The sequence below is a fragment of the Erpetoichthys calabaricus genome, chromosome 7 (assembly GCF_900747795.2).
Source record: "Erpetoichthys calabaricus chromosome 7, fErpCal1.3, whole genome shotgun sequence".
Classification (NCBI taxonomy): Eukaryota; Metazoa; Chordata; class Cladistia; order Polypteriformes; family Polypteridae; genus Erpetoichthys; species Erpetoichthys calabaricus.
The window spans coordinates 82798379-82818614 of NC_041400.2; the positions used below are offsets into that span (position 1 = coordinate 82798379).

The 20236-nt window shown below is 40.5% G+C and overlaps 1 protein-coding gene across 1 annotated transcript in view; it reads right to left on the bottom strand.

Moving 5' to 3' along the window:
* The window catches only part of rusc2 (RUN and SH3 domain containing 2), a 329699-nt gene extending 312848 nt beyond the window's left edge, over positions 1–16851 (bottom strand). The window contains exon 1 of the mRNA XM_051929450.1: positions 16665–16851. The gene's annotated coding sequence lies outside the window, so the exon portion shown is untranslated. The remainder of the gene's footprint in view (positions 1–16664) is intronic.
* Positions 16852–20236: the final 3385 nt, after the last annotated feature.

Sequence of the window (20236 nt, forward strand, 5' to 3'; positions counted from 1 at the left end):
GGGTGATCCCCCAACCTGTCGCATGGCTCCATGGGAGATGGTGTCCTCCACAGCCTGGTTGGGGGCTCGGATGGCCACTAGGGGGAGCTGCATAGAGTCAGAAGCCCGGCTGGTCGAATCTTCAGCTCCACCTGGAGGTGCAATTAGGACCAGGTGGTCAAGCACCTGGAACACTTTCGGGTGGGCCTATAAAAAGGGCCAGCCACCACCACTCAGAGAGCCAGGGTCGGGAGGAGGAGGACTACGCTTGCGGAGGAGTGGTGGTAAAAGAAAGGTTGTTGCTGTGTTGGACTTGTGCTTTGTGGGACTGTGTTGTGGCTGGAGGGATTACGGGGAAGACGTGTCCTCCAGCTGAAGAAAAATAAAAGTCTTTGTTGGTTTCATACGTGCCTCTGTGTCCTTCTGTGTCAGGTCAGGCGCCTATATAGCGCCTTGTTACAATAGAATAAAAACAACATAAACACAGGAACTAAAGGCAGAGCATAAGCACCTACCTATACAATTATCATTTAGCAAGAAGAAAGCAAAATAAATATAGAACTTATCTACACTTCATGCAAAAACTCTCCTTCCCTCCCTCCCTTAATGCCCACTGCAGACATGCTAGAAGAATGCATGACAAAAAAGAGCTCATCTACACTATGTAACAAAAAGTATGTTATCCTGTATCATTGATAGAAAATGTCAGCTTTTTTTTTTCTTGCAGATGCCATCCAGCTCAAAACGCTGCAAGAAGCTTGTTTATGTGTTTGTTTCTTTCTGTGGAATTTTGTAAACACAGCCTAGGGAGCACATTTTGTTTCTCTTTTAATATCTCAAAATGAGCAAGTGGTACAAAGTACAAGCGATACCTTGTTTGAAAGGGCTGTACCTGGAAAATGTTTAGATCTGGTTGGAGAAAAGAAAGTCTACCAATCTGATTTGCAAATAAGTGATCCAAACAATTACAAGCAAAACCTTGAAGCATTCACATTAAATCTGCCTTATCTCACAATCAATTATGATATATGAAGTCAAGCTTAATAGTGTATGAGACCCCCTTTTATTATTACTGTAAAACACTGCCTGTCAAATCAACTCTGTTGAAGTTATACGCTCATAAATACGGTGTGGAAGTGTTTGACTTGGGACGCTCAAGTTCAATCTTCCTTGTAAGCATACAGTGGTGTGAAAAACTATTTGCCCCCCTTCCTGATTTCTTATTCTTTTGCATGTTTGTCACACAAAATGTTTCTGATCATCAAACACATTTAACACTTAGTCAAATATAACACAAGTAAACACAAAATGCAGTTTGTAAATGGTGGTTTTTATTATTTAGGGTGAAAAAAAAATCCAAACCTACATGGCCCTGTGTGAAAAAGTAATTGCCCCCTGAACCTAATAACTGGTTGGGCCACCCTTAGCAGCAATAACTGCAATCAAGCGTTTGCGATAACTTGCAATGAGTCTTTTACAGCGCTCTGGAGGCATTTTGGCCCACTCATCTTTGCAAAATTGTTGTAATTCAGCTTTATTTGAGGGTTTTCTAGCATGAACCGCTTTTTAAGGTCATGCCATAGCATCTCAATTGGATTCGGGTCAGGACTTTGACTAGGCCACTCCAAAGTCTTCATTTTGTTTTTCTTCAGCATTCAGAGGTGGATTTGCTGGTGTGTTTTGGGTCATTGTCCTGTTGCAGCACCCAAGATCGCTTCAGCTTGAGTTGACGAACAGATGGCCGGACATTCTCCTTCAGGATTTTTTGGTAGACAGTAGAATTCATGGTTCCATCTATCACAGCAAGCCTTCCAGGTCCTGAAGCAGCAAAACAACCCCAGACCCATCACACTACCACCACCATATTTTACTGTTGGTATGATGTTCTTTTTCTGAAATGCTGTGTTCCTTTTACGCCAGATGTAACGGGACATTTGCCTTCCAAAAAGTTCAACTTTTGACTCATCAGTCCACAAGGTATTTTCCCAAAAGTCTTGGCAATCATTGAGATGTTTCTTAGCAAAATTGAGACGAGCCCTAATGTTCTTTTTGCTTAACAGTGGTTTGCGTCTTGGAAATCTGCCATGCAGGCCGTTTTTGCCCAGTCTCTTTCTTATGGTGGAGTCGTGAACACTGACCTTAATTGAGGCAAGTGAGGCCTGCAGTTCTTTAGACGTTGTCCTGGGGTCCTTTTGTGACCTCTCAGATGAGTCGTCTCTGCGCTCTTGGGGTAATTTTGGTCGGCCGGCCACTCCTGGGAAGGTTCACCACTGTTCCATGTTTTTGCCATTTGTGGATAATGGCTCTCACTGTGGTTCGCTGGAGTCCCAAAGCTTTAGAAATGGCTTTATAACCTTTACCAGACTGATAGATCTCAATTACTTCTGTTCTCATTTGTTCCTGAATTTCTTTGGTTCTTGGCATGATGTCTAGCTTTTGAGGTGCTTTTGGTCTACTTCTCTGTGTCAGGCAGCTCCTATTTAAGTGATTTCTTGATTGAAACAGGTGTGGCAGTAATCAGGCCTGGGGGTGGCTACGGAAATTGAACTCAGGTGTGATACACCACAGTTAGGTTATTTTTTAACAAGGGGGCAATTACTTTTTCACACAGGGCCATGTAGGTTTGGATTTTTTTTCTCCCTAAATAATAAACACCATCATTTAAAAACTGCGTTTTGTGTTTACTTGTGTTATATTTGACTAATGGTTAAATGTGTTTGATGATCAAAAACATTTTGTGTGACAAACATGCAAAAGAATAAGAAATCAGGAAGGGGGCAAATAGTTTTTCACACCACTGTATTTAAAAACAGCATTATTTTTCACTTTTACTTTAAAACTTTTGTAAAAACAATACTTGTACTTTATTTCCGGCCCTGGGCATGGTTACATCTCTTTCTCGCAGGACGTATAATGCTGCTCGCGTTGTGAAATTTTGGTCAGCCTCAAATCGATTTTGGCAAACTGTCAGACGACTCGGGTGGGGGGAGAAGCAGTGCTTCACCCATGCTTTATGTAGCAGAAATGGAGTGCTGCTGACTTCACTTTGGGATACAGTCAGGCCGTGGAAGGACTTCAAGGACCTTTTAAATCCCACCAACAAGTCTTCCTTTCAGGAAGCAAAGTCAGTGGATGCTGTTGGGGTCTCTAGGTTGAAACTAGGGGCCTCCACCCCCTGCTTGCTTCGCTCGCCAACCCCTGGTCTTGGGTAACCCGAAATAGCGGGCTCGTGTTTGTATATCCGTCAGTCGAGGTCGTTCGTTTTGAACCCGTGCCTGCTTTGCGCCTGCGTTCATTGATCTTATCCAGGCGAGCTCGTGTTTGTATCGTTGAGCTGTATTGTGTTTGAATTTCGTGTAAAGCGTTCAGCGGTTTGTACAATCCCAAGCAGCACATTATTCCTAACTTCACTCCGCAGTAGTGCCACTCACAATATGGCGGTGACGCCTGCGCCTTCACTCCGCAGTAGTGCCACTCACAATATGGCGGTGACGCCTGCGCCTTTCGTACTCTCTTTGTGGACCTGTGGGGCCTCCGTAGCCTCTCACGTTTGACTCTGGGGTGCAGCGCAGAATCCTCTTTTTTGTGTGGTTGTGTCGTTAGTGGTACCTATGGGCGCGTTGTTGCTTCATTTCTCATTCATGTTAGTTGAGCTCTTTCGTTCTTGGGCCGTGACTCCTTCGTTCATGGTGGATACGATTTCGCATGCCTCTTGAACACTGCATGGAGACTGGGGACGGTGTCTATGGATTGGTAAAATGGAATGGTCATTTTCAGCTTTAAGAATGGGGACTGGAAAGAGTGTTACAACGTAAGGCGGATCACACTATTAAGTCTCCCTGGGAACACTCATGCCAGGATTCTGGAAAGGTGGATCTGGCTATTGGTCTAGCACCTCAGATTCAGGAGACACAAAGCAGATTTCACCCCAGATATGGAATAATGGATCATCTTTTTACCCTCAAAAGGAATCTGGTGGGTCTACATATGTTTTATGCAATTGGAAAAAGCATACAACCACTTACCTCGGGGTATCATGTGGGGGGTGCTTTGGAAGTATTGCAGGATATTCGTTCCCTGTACAACAGGAGTGGAAGCTTGGTTCCCTTTGACAGCAGTAAGTCACTTGTCCCCGGTGGGTGTTGGACTCCACCAATTCTGTTCATAATTTTTATGGATGGAGTTTTTAGATGCAGGCAACAAGATTTGGGGGTCCAGTTTGGTGGCCTCAGGATCTCATCATTGCTTTTTTGAACATGATGTGGTTTTGCTGGCTTCATCAAACTGTAACCTTAGACACACACTAATCGTTTTGTAGATGAATGTAAAGTGGCTGGCATGAGAATTAGCACCTCCAAGTTCAAGGTCATGGTTCTCAGCTGGAGAAGAATGGAGTGCCCAGTCCAAGTTAGGAATGAGATGCTGCCTCAAGTACAGGAGTTAAATTGTTTTGGGATCTTGTTCAGGAGTGATGGAAGAAGTAAACAAGAGACTGAGAGGCAGATCAGAACAGTGTCCACAGTCATGCATATGTTGTATCAGCCAGTCGTGGTGAATTACTGGTGAAATCGGTTTACTGGTTGATCTATGTTCCCACCCTCACCTATAGTCACAAGATGTGGGTAGTGACTGAAATTACTAGATCATACAAGTATGTGGAAGAAATTAATTTCCTTTGCAGGGTGTCTGGGCTAAGCCTTAGAGATAGGATAAGATGTGCAGACATTCAGGAGGAGCTCAGAGTTGCTCAAAGTTGTTCCTCTGTATCAAAACAAGCTAAGATAAGGATGTTCAGGCATCTGATTAGGATGCCTCCTTGATGCCCCCCTGGAGAAGTGTTTCAGGAAGGTCCAATCCAAGCCAGACCCAGGACACAAATGATAGATAGATAGATAGATAGATAGATAGATAGATAGATAGATAGATAGATAGATAGATAGATAGATAGAAAGATAGATAGATAGATAGATAGATAGATAGATAGATAGATCGATCTCCTCAGCCTGTCAGTGGAGCAGGACAGTGACAGCAGTCTGTCGCTGAAGCTGCTCCTCTGTCTGGAGATGGCACTGTTTAGTGGAGGCAGTGGATTCTCCATATTTGATAGGAGCCTACTGAGCGCCCGTCATTCCGCCACAGATGTCAAACTGTCCAGCTCCATGCCTACAATAGAGCCTGCTTTCCTCACCCGTTTGTCCAGGCGTGAGGCATCCTTCTTCTTAATGCTGCCTCCCCAGCACACCACCACGTAGAAGAGGACGCTTGCCACAACTGTCTGATAGAACATCTGCAACACCTTACTGCAGATGTTGAAGGACGCCAGTCTTCTAAGGAAGTATAGCTGGCTCTGTCTTCTCTTGCACAGAGAATCAGTATTGGTAGTCCAGTCCAATTTATCATCCAGCTGAACTCCCAGGTATTTATAGGTCTGTACCCTCTGCACACAGTCACCTCTGACAATCACGGGATCCATGAGGGATCCATGAGTCATGCCTCCTAAAATCCACCACCAGCTCCTTGGTTTTGCTGGTGTTCAGGTGTAGGTGGTTTGAGTCGCACCATTTAACAAAGTCCTTGATGAGGTTCCTATACTCCTACTCCTCCTCCTGCCCACTCCTGATGCAGCCACGATAGCAGTGTCATCAGTGAACTTTTGCACGTGGCAGGACTCCGAGTTGTATTGGAAGTCCGATGTATATAGGCTGAACAGGAACGGAGAAAGTACAGTCCCCTGCGGTGCTCCTGTGTTGCTGACCACAATGTCAGACCTGCAGTTCCCGAGACACACATACTGAGGTCTGTTTGTAAGATAGTCCACGATCCATGCCACTAGGTATGAATCTACTCCCATCACTGTCAGCTTGTCCCTAAGGTGCAGAGGTTGGAAGGTGTTGAAGGTGCTAGAGAAGTCTAGAAACATAATTCTTACAGCACCACTGCCTCTGTCCAAGTGGGAGAGTGATCGGTGTAGCATACAGATGATGGCATCCTCCGCTCCCACCTTCTCCTGGTAAGCGAACTGCAGAGGGTCGAGGGCGTGTTGGACCTGTGGCCTCAGGTGGTGAAGCAGCAGCCTCTCCATGGTCTTCATCACATGTGACGTCAGAGCGACAGGCCGGAAATCGTTCAGCTCACTAGGACGTGATACCTATGGGACTGGGGTGATACAAGATGTTTTCGAAAGCCTCGGGACTCTCCCCCTGTTCCAGGCTCAGGTTGAAAATGCTCTGTAGAGGACTCCACAGCTCTGATGCACAGACCTTCAGCAGTCGTGGCGATACTCCATCTGGACCCGCTGCTTTGCTGGCACGAAGTCTCCTCAGCTCTCTGCTCACCTGCACTGCTGTAATTGTAGGTGGGGATGTCTCTCCTATGGTGGTATCAGCAGAAGGATGGGTGGAGGGTGCAGTACTCCGAGGTTAGAGTGGGTTAGGGTGGTCAAACCTGTTAAAGAAGTTGTTCATTTGGTTTGCTCTCTTCACGTCTCTCTCGATGGTGGCACCCCGCTTAGAGCTGCAGCCAGTGATGATCTTCATCCCATCCCACACTTCCTTCATGCTGCTATTCTGCAACTTCTGCTCCAGCTTTCTCCTGTACTGCTCCTTCGCCGCCCTGAGCTGGACTCTGAGTTCTTTCTGCACGTGCTTGAGCTCATGCTGATCACCACCTTTAAAAGCCCTTTTCTTCTGGTTCAAAAGGCCCTTGATGTCACTTGTAATCCATGGCTTGTTGTTAGCATAGCAGCGTACTGTTCTTACTAGAACTACAATGTCCATACAGAAGTTGATGTAGTCAGTAGTGCAGTCAACAACCTCCTCAATGTTCTCACTATGTGATTGATCCGTGCAAATGGGTATGTACTATAATCCTGCACTGAGTACCTGTCCATCTTGCCTCTAATCAAGTGATGAAGACACTGTTAAGAATGCTCTGTGCCCGTTATTTGTGATGATAAAATCCTAACAATTTGGCAAGCAATTTATACAAAGACTCAAAGCATGTAAAGGTTTAAATGGTCAACTGTCAAAAATAAAGTTGTCATAATGCCACAATTTCAAGATTTGATAAAATGCTACTTGTAAGAAAAGTAATGAAATTCAAAATCATGCTCAATACCCAATGCAGTATGTAATGTTACTTAATAAAAAAGTTATTTAAGCAAATTGCAGTTCTGCATTTAATAACGTCTTAACATTAATGAAAACAAGCAATAGAAGTTTTTGTCATTAAATGCAAATACTTCAGAGTAGTGCAATCTTCGTTAAAAGGCAATGGTAAAATAAAGTTCTGTAAGTAAGAAAAAGTAAATAAGTTTAAATCCGGCCAACGTTTTTTTTTTTTTACATAAATATAAACAAATAGTTACTGAGGTAGTACAATGAAATCTTACAAATGTCATAAAATGTTAAATGAATAAATATTACAATCTTTTGTAAACAACACATATAAAATATTAAAACAATAAAAAAGTTCCAGTAAAAAGTACATTAATGTGGCCTGTTGTAAACAAAAGCTTTGCATAAATGCAAAAAGTGCACATTGCATTTTGTATAAATAAACTACAATGTCTTCCAAATTTTTTGCAAGAAAGACTAGCATGTCAACCTGCTCTTCTGTGAAGCTGCTGTCTGCCTTAGTATGGCTGAAAATGGGCCCTGACGTACTAAATACACACCCTGAAGCACAGCTGGTAGTAAATGAGCACCAGAGAATTAGCATCATTATGCAATTAAGCACTGAAAGGTTATAGTGCCTTACATGATATAGAAAATGTGATTAAATATAATTTTAAAATCATATACAGTTTAATACAATAATAGAAAATAACACACTATGGCAATAGACTTCGCTGCAAGAGTTTAAAAATCTAGGGAGCAACAATGCCCTATAGTGCTAAATAGTGTTGCCTTGAATGAACAGCACAGAATAAAAGTAAACTGCAGGTAAAAATAAATTAAAGACTCCTTTCTTGAATCCTTCAATGTTTTAACTGGCTATAAAAAAACATTTCAATCTGTAGAAAAAAAATAAACGTTACATCCCTACATCAAATGTAACAGTTTATAGGTTTATAATATCTATCTTGGATGTATCTTGTGGTTTTCAATTCCCATTTGATGCAAAGCTGAAGTATTTCCAGATGCCACTCTGGCTGCCTTCTTTGTCAAATTTGCTGCTGAAGGCTTCAACTTTGCTGAAACTGCCATCTTATTAACACTTGTGATTGGATGGAAACAGGGCTGCAACTCCAGCTATGGCAAACTGTAAGTGCATTCGTAAGGTAGGCTGCAGAACCTATACCATGAAAAGTGAGTACTGAAGTAATTTTAAAATGTTAAAATTAACACCATTATTCAGATACTTTTGACAAGCCTAGTTATAAATGATGATAAACACTGTTTAATTAACCTATCATATTGTGTTCTGAATGCAAGAAAGTTCGAAAATAATTTTCTCATTCTAAACACCAATAGTACACATGCCGGTATTTTAGTCAAACTATAAAGTACACTATCTTACTACTTTGTGGACTCACTGCTTGACTATAGCATCACCGCTGCTTCCTTACCTGTGTTATAAGGTGCAGCTACCAGGTGCAAGTACATGCACATCATTTGAGTATGCAGAAAAACAAAGACCAGCAAGGAAGGCTTCCAAAATCCATTTTACCTGTGGCTGTCAATGGTCAATTTGTCATTACACTTGATTTGGTTCAGTTGTGCAGATTTGATTTATAGAATTATTCTTCAGTATTAAAATTAAGCTAGGTTCAAATTTTGTTTTCAACGTAAAGATGGTGGTAAAGATAGGAGGTGAGGCTTAGGTAATAACTATCTATATATATAATTCACTGAGCCGGGAGACAAGTAGCCACCCATGGAAAGCACGCTGGAAGGGGCGTGGATTCACTAAACCGCCGACAAGTAAGACGCCAATGGCGCACGCAGGAAGGAGCCACGCCCATCAACTCTTAGACCATTGGATACGACAAAAAAATCACAGAGCCACGCCCACCAACTCGGACGCGACGCCTCGGAAAACATGCCGTCATTTCTGTTTTTCTGTGCCACAGTCCACTTGCAGCTCTGAGCCACGTTGACTTTTCATTAGTCAACCTCAGTGGAACCTTGGTTCACACAGAGGCAGTGCCAGAGAGAGACAGAGGCACACACAGGCAGCGCGAGAGAGAGAGCCGCGCACACACAGGCAGCGCCAGAGAGACAGAGGCACACACAGAGGCAGCGCCAGAGAGACAGAGCCGCACACACACACAGAGGCAGCGCCAGAGAGAGTCAGAGGCTCAGAGGCACACACAGGCAGCGCGAGAGAGAGAGCCGCTCACACACAGGCAGCGCCAGAGAGAGACAGAGGCACACATATGCAGCGCGAGAGAGAGAGCCACGCACACACACACACAGAGGCAACACCAGAAAGAGACAGAGGCACACACAGGCAGCGCGAGAGAGAGAGAGCCGCGCACACACACATAGGCAGCGCCAGAGAGAGACAGAGGCACACACAGGCAGCGCACGAGAGAGAGCCACGCACACACACAGAGGCAGCGCCAGAGAGAGACAGAGGCACACACAAGCAGCGCGCAAGAGAGAGCTACGCACACACACACAGAGGCAGCGCCACAGAGAGACAGAGGCACACACAGGCAGCGCAAGAGAGAGCCGCGCAATCCTTTAAAACTGAAGTTAAAACACAATGAAGGAAGCAGTCTTTAAAAACCAATAAGCCCTGTGCCTCTTTTTCATTAGCCCTGCAACAGTCGAGACGCTCTCTCTGCAGCTGACCTTCTCTGTGCTTGACTCCACTACTGTCAGTCGCCTGATTAAAAATGGCCTTTTGACGGGGAGCTATGGACCCGCTATACCACAGGAACACATTGCCTTCGAGCCTGCTCTCGCTCACTCTAACGTACCGGTTTTCTCTCTCTCTCTCCTCACTCGCTCACACACTGCACAGGGGAGAAATGCCCGCAGCACGAGTCTACCTGGAAACCGTTTCGGCCACACTTCCACGCCCCTCGCTACACTGTGAGTGAGATGATTATTTATTTAAAAATGGGCTTTTGAAGGGGAGCTGTGGACCCGCTATACCACAGGATCACCTGTGACATTGCCTTCACATTGTTTTCCTTTTATTTATGATTCTGTTGAGCAGATCAGACACCCAGGCAAACAACACTGAATAATCAATAGCTGCAACCACTTTGCCCGCCCCAACTCCTCACCTGAGTCGGTTTTGTCTGTGTTCAGCAGTGTTTCCCAAACTCTGTCCTGGTGAATCCCTGTGGATGCAGGGTTTTGTTCCAACCAGATTCCTAATCATTAATGCCGGTGAAACTCATCGTATAAGTCGGTTTTTCAAACGCAGACGTGTAGCACATTAGTCTAACAGACTAGCTGGATGTAAAAATGTCATTGACGAAACTGTTGCTCTCAAACTTCGCAACATGGCTGTTGGCTTTGTTTGCCAACATTGGGATAATGTCGGCGACGTGGTTACAAACTGCACCAACTCACCACACAAGGACGCCCTGTCTATCGAGGCATTCACACTGCCAGAAGACAACCATGGGATACACAGAAAACAGCCATGTCAGTCACCTAGGCAAACAACACTGAATAATCAATAGCTGCAACTACTTTGCCCGCCCCCACTCCTCACCTGAGTCGGTTTCGTCTCTGTTCAGCAGTGTTTGCCAAACTCGGTCCTGGTGAACCCCTGTGGCTGCAGGGTTTTGTTCCATCCAGATTCCTAATCATTAATGCCGGTAAAACTCATCCGGGATAAGTCGGTTTTTCAAACGCAGCCGTGTAACAGATTAGTCTAGCAGGATGTAATAATCCGAGATGAATGCGCGCCCTCACGCTGAGTGAAAAGCCAATATATATTGAGTCTACAAAACATGATCAGCAAGTCTTTGATAGGCTGCAACAAAATGATGAAAGAACGGGCGCATTCTTTTCACACAAGCTGGGTGGGTGGGTTTTAGTTAATTAGTTACGCGAAGGATTTCAAGATTTAATATACACAAGCGGTAACACTGTAAAAGTGGCCCAAACCAGAAAAGACGGCTGGCAAAAAGTGGCTGACAAATTAAACGCGTGTGCATTGTACTTACTGAAAGCAGCGTTACGGATTTTGCAAATGTTCATTTTTTTCCCTCTGCTTAAAAAACATTAAAAAAGCAGCATGATTATGCGGCGCATACTACGCCGTGAGTTGGTATGCAGCGTGTAAAACAGTTTGTTGCGGATAATTTGCCTTTTACTTTAAGACAAAGACAATTTCCTGTTAGACTTGCCTTTGCGATGACAATTAATAAGGCACAGGGCCAAACTTTCAAAAACATGGCTAGTGGCACATACGCTCGCACTGATTATGTCCCTGCCCTTTGTACGCCCCCCCTCGGTACTACCGTGGTCTGATGACTTGGTGGATTATATATAGAAAAGCAGCCAAAACTGCAAACAACAATGAAAAGTCTACGTGACTCACACGTGCACATGGACTGTGCAAAGAGGAAAATGACTCAGGTGACGAGTTGGGGGTGGGCACATGAAATGTTACTTTTCTTGGTAATTTATTACATTTCCGATTTTTCAAAAGTAAATTTTCTCCCTGTGCTTAAAAATCATTAAAAAAGCGGCCTGATTATGCGGCGTATGGTACACCGCGGGTTGGCTAGTTTTCTTTATTTTGCTAAATAATCTTCAATCTCAAATGGCTAAACATTTAAGCACTTTCTATGTACAGTTAGGTCCATAAATATTTGGACAGAGACAACTTTTTTCTAATTTTGGTTCTGTACATTACCACAATGAATTGTAAATGAAACAACTCAGATGCAGTTGAAGTGCAGACTTTCATCTTTAATTCAGTGGGGTGAACAAAACGATTGCATAAAAATGTGAGGCAACTAAAGCATTTTTTTAACACAATCCCTTCATTTCAGGGGCGCAAAAGTAATTGGACAATTGACTCAAAGGCTATTTCATGGGAAGGTGTGCGCAAGTCCGTCATTATGTCATTATCAATTAAGCAAATAAAAGGCCTGCAGTTGATTTGAGGTGTGGTGCTTGCATGTGGAAGATTTTGCTGTGAACAGACAACATGCGGTCAAAGGAGCTCTCCATGCAGGTGAAAGAAGCCATCCTTAAGCTGCGAAAACAGAAAAAAACCATCCGAGAAATTGCTACAATATTACGAGTGGCAAAATCTACAGTTTGGTACATCCTGAAAAACAAAGCAAGCACTGGTGAACTCAGCAGCGCAAAAAGACCTGGACGTCCACAGAAGACAACAGTGGTGGATGATCGCAGAATCATTTCCATGGTGAAGAGAAACCCCTTCACAACAGCCAACCAAGTGAACAACACTCTCCAGGGGGTAGGCGTATCGATATCCAGGTCTACCATAAAAAGAAGACTGCATGAAAGTAAATACAGAGAGGGTGCACTGCAAGGTGCAAGCCACTCATAAACCTCAAGAATAGAAAGGCTAGATTGGATTTTGCTAAATAACATCTAAAACATCCAGCACAGTTCTGGAAAAACATTCTTTGGACAGATGAAACCAAGATCAACCTCTTCCAGAATGATGGCAAGAAAAATGTATGGAGAAGGTGTAGAACAGCTCATTATCCAAAGCATACCACATCATCTGTAAAACACGGTGGAGGCAGTGTGATGGCTTGGGCATGCATGGCTGCCAGTGGCACTGGGACACTAGTGTTTATTGATGAAGTGAAGCAGGACAAAAGCAGCCGAATGAATTCTGAGGTGTTCAGAGACATACTGTCTGCTCAAATCCAGCTAAATGCAGTCAAATTGATTGGACAGCGTTTCATGATACAGATGGACAATGACCCAAAACATACAGCCAAAGCAACCCAGGAGTTTATTAAAGCAAAGAAGTGGAAAATTCTTGAAGGGCCAAGTCAGTCACCTGATTTTAACCCAATTGAGCATGCATTTCAATTGTTGAAGACTAAACTTCAGACAGAAAGGCCCACAAACAAACAGCAACTGAAAGCCGCTGCAGTAAAGGCCTGGCAGAGCATTAAAAAGGAGGAAACCCAGCATCTGGTGATGTCCATGAGTTCAAGACTTCAGGCTGTCATTGCCAGCAATGGGTTTTCAACCAAGTATTACAAATGAACATTTTATTTCCAGTTATTTAATTTGTCCAATTACTTTTGAGCCCCTAAAATGAAGGGATTGTGTTAAAAAAATGCTTTAGTTGCCATTTTTATGCAATCGTTTTGTTCACCCCACTGAATTAAAGCTGAAAGTCTACACTTCAACTGCATCTGAGTTGTTTCATTTAAAATTCATTGTGGTAATGTACAGAACCAAAATTAGAAAAAAGTTGTCTCTGTCCAAATATTTATGGACCTAACTGTGTATCCCTACTTCTTATATTTCACTCTGGTTGTGAGACTGACTAGGCATCCTTCAAGGTGCTTGACAAAAATTAGAAGTCACTTTATGCTGTTTATATGAGGGAAAGGAGCTTTAAAATTTAATTGAGAAGAACTGAAGACAGACAGACAGATGGGTGGATGGATGACTTTAGATTGCTTCTCCATGCAGAGTATTACACAAGAGAAAGTCTGAAATGTGATTTTTGTTGTCCTTTTAAAACTGGTTAAAAGTTCTCATGGAAAAACACTAAATTACCATAAACACTTATTTTAAGAGTGGAAAAAATACTTTGTCAATACAAATCACATCTGTTCAAACTGAATGAAATTTTTATCAGTCATGAACATTCAGCGTGGATCGTGACAGAAGATTTCACAGAAAAACTTATGAGACTTTTTTCTTAATACATGTCAAAATAATGCTCTTTTTCTGCTAAAGTATGCTTTTTCAGTACATTTCAAGACATTGGCTCTGAATGTTTAAAGCAATTTTCATCTTTTTTGCTACCAGCAATCAGAATCTGTGGCAACTTCTAGCTCTTAACTCCGTCATTTCTACATTAAAGTTGCTGTGATCTTTGATCTTTAAAAGGTAACTCCTCTTAGCATTTTGTCTTGAAAAATAACTACAGCAAAATAATGTATCAAAGGAGTAACATTAATAAAAATAGTAAGCATAAACATTTTTGATTATGTATAAGTTCTTACAATATACAAATACTCTGACTTTAGTTACTTTAAATGGTAAATTAAAAATATGTTTTAAGTGTACTTTAAGGAAACATAGAATAGGGCATATTTTTGAAATTATCAAAGATGTGGTCTTCAAAAAGACAATAAATGGTGTAAATATATGGTTAAATATTATTGACTAAGAACTCTAATTTTTATACACAAACTTATTTTCTTTAACTTACTTTCCTTTGATTCCACTTTGATGGAATAGTTGCAGCTATGACTATAGTGGCAATATGCTGATCTAGGCAGCACTTCCAACACCTTCTGGAAGAGACTAGACACTTCCAGGATAGCTAACTAACATAATCGCTTCACTATTCCATTAGCCCATTGCGGCATTTCATGTGTAATTTTGGGCTATATAAAAATAAATTGTATTGTAGTGTACTATTCCCTGTATGTTCCCCTTGGTGTTCCCAAACCATCTCATATAGCTCATGTGGTTATACTCTTAAGTTCTAACTTATTACTGAGCTAATCACCCAAGTGTAGCCCACAACACCTGTGCAGAAACCTCATTTCAGCCATTTGTACTCGCACCCATATCTCTGTTACCTAAACAATTTATACAAAAACTAGCAAAAATCAATCCATTGAATACCAAAAATGTTGTATCATCACATATGTATTGCAATTCAATGAATATCAAATAAGAAACAGACAAACAGGAATTAGGGTGTTTTCATAACATACAGTATGCATTTGTAAATTAATAATGTGATACTGTTTATAGCAATAGCCCACCATAAAAGATATTTTTCATTTATTCATATGTTTTGTTTTTATATAAGACTGCAGGGCATAATTACTTGCTCATCCATGCTCATGTACAAAACACAAATTAATAATCACCAATTAACCGTATCTGCAATGAAACAGGCTAACTTAACAAATGTTGTGAATTAGTGAAATAACATATCTAATAGTGATATTAATATATTAGTTTAGTTCCACTTTGCAATAGTAACTTTCACAACAAACGACCACTATGGGGAAATGACTTCTCACTTTTCTTCCACACATGGGAAAAAATACTTTAATTGCCACTTTGACTTATTTTTCATACAGAAATAACTTTAAAAACCTCACTTAGAATGACAATATAGCAATAAAAGAATACATGTGAAAACAAATTTCCCAAAATTACACGTCATGACTAGAAAAAAGAAAATTCATAAATAAAGCATTTAAACCAATCATGTTACTTTTGACTACGTGATCTTTTCGGTAGCATTGACTTGCTTTGATAAGCACACTTTGTTAGAAGCCTTGAATCTTAAACATTAGACTGCTTCAACATGAAACCTAAAGGACCTAAAACAAAACCTCACCTGGTATTTTGAGGTGGATTTCTTTGTTACACATGACAATATCTTATACTTCTCAGCAATTCACAGCTGAAAAAAATCTGCAAGTGCTAAACTGTCTGACAAACAGAAGTGTTAAAACTTACGTAAGTATTGACTAAAACACAATTTTATGCTCTCATGTCCTTCCTGGTTTTTCAAAGCAAAATCTAACGCATGTAAGTAATTTAACTGTTTTTAACATGACATTTCTAGAGTCATTTTATTTGTCATTGTAATGCAGCCGAGGAGTTGCTACGGTCTGATTTAACAACCACCCTGCTAATCTTAAGGGGCCATTATACGGCTGTGCTCGGCTCTGGAAAGCAGTAGTGAAGGTAGATAATCGACGCAACCATCCTCGAACTTACAGTAGAATTTGTGTTTGTACATAAACATACTGTTGCTTTAATCATTGTTTGTATATTCCAAAATGTACAACACGTACGTTGTGTTTTTATATAATATTACTGCAGATAAACAAAACTCTCTTCAAAAGAAAGCAGATAATTTACTAGCATGTATAATTATACGCACTGATTAATAAGTTGTCATTCGAGTCTTCTTATAGTTAAAAATGTACTATTTTATTAAAACGTTTTAGATTTCTAGCAAGAGGTTAGTCCATACGTGAAGAGACAACTGGGCCTTTGGGGGCAAAGAAACATCGCTATACCGGTGTTGTGATTAAATAAAATTTCAAAACCAGTATATAAAATAAATAAATTAAGTAATTATTTAATTCACAGGCCCGAATTCTGCGCTAGCTGTACAAATGTCCACAGTGAAAACCTGAGCCGATACCGCAGACCTCAGGAATCAAAATTGCCCATCCCGTGCTAGGGGATTCTAGCGTAGGTGTTGCTGCATCCTTTCCGAAATCCCTATATTTATCTATTATATACGGGCTTTCGGTATAAAGACGCCACCTTCTCATTGCGTACAAATGTCTGCATAAACCACCGGAACAATGACAACGAAATAAACATTGAACGTGTGCCAAAAACGCTATATTCAACACTGGGGCCCTAGCCTTCAAGCAGCCGCAGTGACCAGTTGTTTTCGTTTAGAGGTTCATTGTTCCGTTACACGTATGAATACAATCATCGGGTAAAAGACATGAAACAACACCAGATGAAACACATTTTAAAATAAACTCCTACCGATATAGTCGGTAACATCCCAACCCAATCACCGGACGAAGAAGAAAAATAATGCAGTCCATCTCTTATCAAATGTGGTTGAGAGCATAGGGCCGATAGGAGCGGTGTGCTGAATGTCACACAGTCAGGCTCCTCCTTCTTCACGACTATGGCTTAGTCGAGCAGAAAACAAAACGCATGAAGTCCAGACAGACCGGCGGGCAGGCTCCTTCTCGGCGCAGATGACGAAATTGGAAGAAGGACGACAGAAGGCGCCGTTTTCAAAAACTAGTCAGTGCAATAGAGTAGGGAATACTAGTTTAAGATGTAATTTTTTAATTAGGAAACTTTGAATTTGGAATATTGAATGAATCTCATATTAAACATTGTGGTGAGTTTGTTCATCTTCCTATTGTATTAGACACACAGCCTTTATGCAAACCAGTTACTTATTCAACGTTAATAACAAGACACAACATTCTAAAAGATATACAATTCACTGATTTGTCTCATTTAAAATTTATCAACTATTTATATATATACAGTATATATGTGTGTGTGTGCGCGCGCGTGTGCGTGTATGCATTGGCCTAATGGGTCCAAAAGAATTGCATCAAGTTATAACGTCTTAATTTCTTTTTCATCAGTAGGTACATGAACACTTATTATATTTCTTATACAGTACTTCATATTCATGTTTGGAAGCAGATTCTCTCATTAACTGGTTTGTGCTGAATAATTTCTGATTTGATATTTTTGTGGAGTATCAGCCCCATGCCAAAATTATTCGCATGGGCTCAGCTGTTAATTAGGATATTGTCCTTTTCGCCAACAATACCGCTTTATCAGCCATACATCTTTTGAAGTGCTAGGACTTATTTGATATTTATTCATTTCCTTTTCCAATTTTTTAAACAACACCTGGATGTTATAAACTTCATATATTCAATGTTACCAAGTTTTATTTGAGATATTTTACTTTTCTTTAGTTGTCTAATTTAAATCGGCGGCCTTTTTTTTTTTGATTTTTTCACAATAATGGGTAGTTGACCTGTGATTTTGTTTTGGTCAGGCTTGCTTCTTTAGGGGATTTGGCTTCATCACTCCTAAAGAGCTGCCCTGTCTTCTAATATGTTTACATTCAAAAAATAAGTGTGTTATGGCTATTTTAATGTTCCACAAAATATGCACTTGTAATCAATATCTAGGTTAAATTTTTCTATATTCCAGTTACTATTTTATATGTTTTAAAAAAAATCTCTAATTTTATTAGAAATACAATATGTATAAACAGCACAAGGTGACAGTGGTTTAACTAAATTTTGAACCAGTATCTAAACCAATTAGACTAATATTTAACCAGTGTTAAGCTTGTGTTTCTAGAATTGTAGTCAGGAAAAATGTGTGGGAAAGTTTCATAACCAAAAAAATAAAAAGGAACACAAAAACTAAGCCAAAATCTTAAATTGTAAACCATAGTCAAAAATCAATGGCAAAAATGTTTGTAACTAGAAATCTAAAAGAACAAAGAATGAATAAAAATGTTATTTGGGTTTAATCCAAACGTGGAAAACCAGGAAGTACACAACATAATCTTTATTCTCATCATCCAGAAATTTTATGTGCCGCACACTGCAGGTTGACCTTGCCCAGCAACATCATGGGAATTGTCCACTAATACTTCTCAAAATAGCAGCACTCAAATGAAAAACAAAATGGTGTCACATAACATACTTTTACAGTTGTTGAAAAAGCATATCAAGCAACAAAATAAATGTTATCATGAGATTCCTTGACCCTCAAAACCTCAGCCTCAGAGTCAAAATGATTTTTAGAGGTTAAGGAGAATTTATAAAAAGCTAAAACAAATGCCTTATCATTAAACAATAAAGGTAAAATATTTTCCATAGTTTTCTTCATTCAACAACTTAAGACAACAATATTTTGATGATCTGGATGGTGGTGAAATTAAGTAAATTTCTAAATTTGTTATTAATTTAGTTTTCTAATTTATTCATATCTCTCTATTATAAAAGAAAATCCTGGAAAGCAAAGCAAAAGCAAGGCTACGATACGTGATCCTCTCGGAAGACATTTTAAAAGAGAGACTTGCCTCGGTGCAAGACACGCCCTACTTACAAGATAAGACCATGGGCAGAAAAAAAAAAAATCAGTAGTGTAAAGGCAGTCACGCAGCACACACAGCTCCATGGCTCTCAGTGCATATAAAGTGTATAAGGTCAATACGGTAGAAATGAAATGAACAGGGTAGAAATGAAACGTCGATGACTAAACGAAGAAGAAAGAAAAGCGCGGAGAAAAGAGACCCAAAAGCGGTGGAGAGAAAAAAATGCTAAAAAGAAAAACAATAATCTAGGTGCAAATTTAGAAAATAAGGAAAGTGATAATCAGCCTGGAACAAGTGGAATTGAAAACAAAGCACGTCCAATAGGGCTCAGAATTAAAAGATTAGAACTTCATAAACGGGAGCAGCTTATACGTCCTGCAAGAAAGAGATTTAAACACGCCCGGGCCGGAAATAAAGGACAATTATTGTTTTTACAACATCATGCGAGATAAGTCAGTGAGCTATCATTTAAAACAAGTCCACAGACATCTAACTAAGCAGTTGTTGGATTGCTTTTGGCAGACGCGTAGCATGTGCTCCCAGCTCTTAAAACAACAACATGCAACAAGCAGAACAGGCAGCTCGCCAGCAGGTTGAAGCCTTTTTTGTTTTAAGTGACAAATATGTCCGATTGAGGGGGGCGGAGTACAGCACGGAAGACTGATAGCAGGGTACTGATTGATGCGGTAAGGGGAGCAGAGACCCAGGGGAGGAGGGGTCGGAGAGGGTGCTAGACAGTTGTGTTTGAGGTTATGAAATCAGCGATTGTTCAAGTATAACTTTTGTGACACTTTATTACGTCAGTCACTACAGTATCAAAAAAAAGATAGTAAAGATCTCATTAGCGCAAACAAAAGGTAATTAATCATCAGAACCAGGTGTAATTGAAAAAATTAGGGCTTTGCTACAGGATACACCCTCCACAAGTTAAGCAAGTAAAAATCCATCCATTTTCCAACCCGCTGAATCCGAACACAGCCCCATTTGGCTGTTTTACTTTTTTTTTTCTTTCTTCAGTAATATTTAATCTCCTTAAAGAAAAAGAACATATGCATTTTACTTTTTTTGTATCTCTTTAGTAATATTTTTAGTGTAAAAGGATAACCAGTATTTAAACCTTTTAAGTTACTTTATAAATTTATTTTACACAATGTTGGAAAACTAATAAGAAAGCTACATATTTTGGCAGCTGCTGCTTTAATTTTCAATGAAATGAGAAAAGCTCTCCAAGAGAAAACGTCAATGAAGAAGAAACAGTTTGCACTATCTAAAAAGGGGAAACCCTCATTTATAAAGGTTTGCTGCAGATGACTTAACTGAAAATAACTTAATAGTTCCTATGTGTATAATACATATTTATCTATTTTACTTATGCCTTTATTCCAGCAACTTGCAACATCTGAGGTACAATTTGTTACATTACTTTTGTTTTTTGCAGCACAGGCAGGTGAAGTGACTTCCTCAA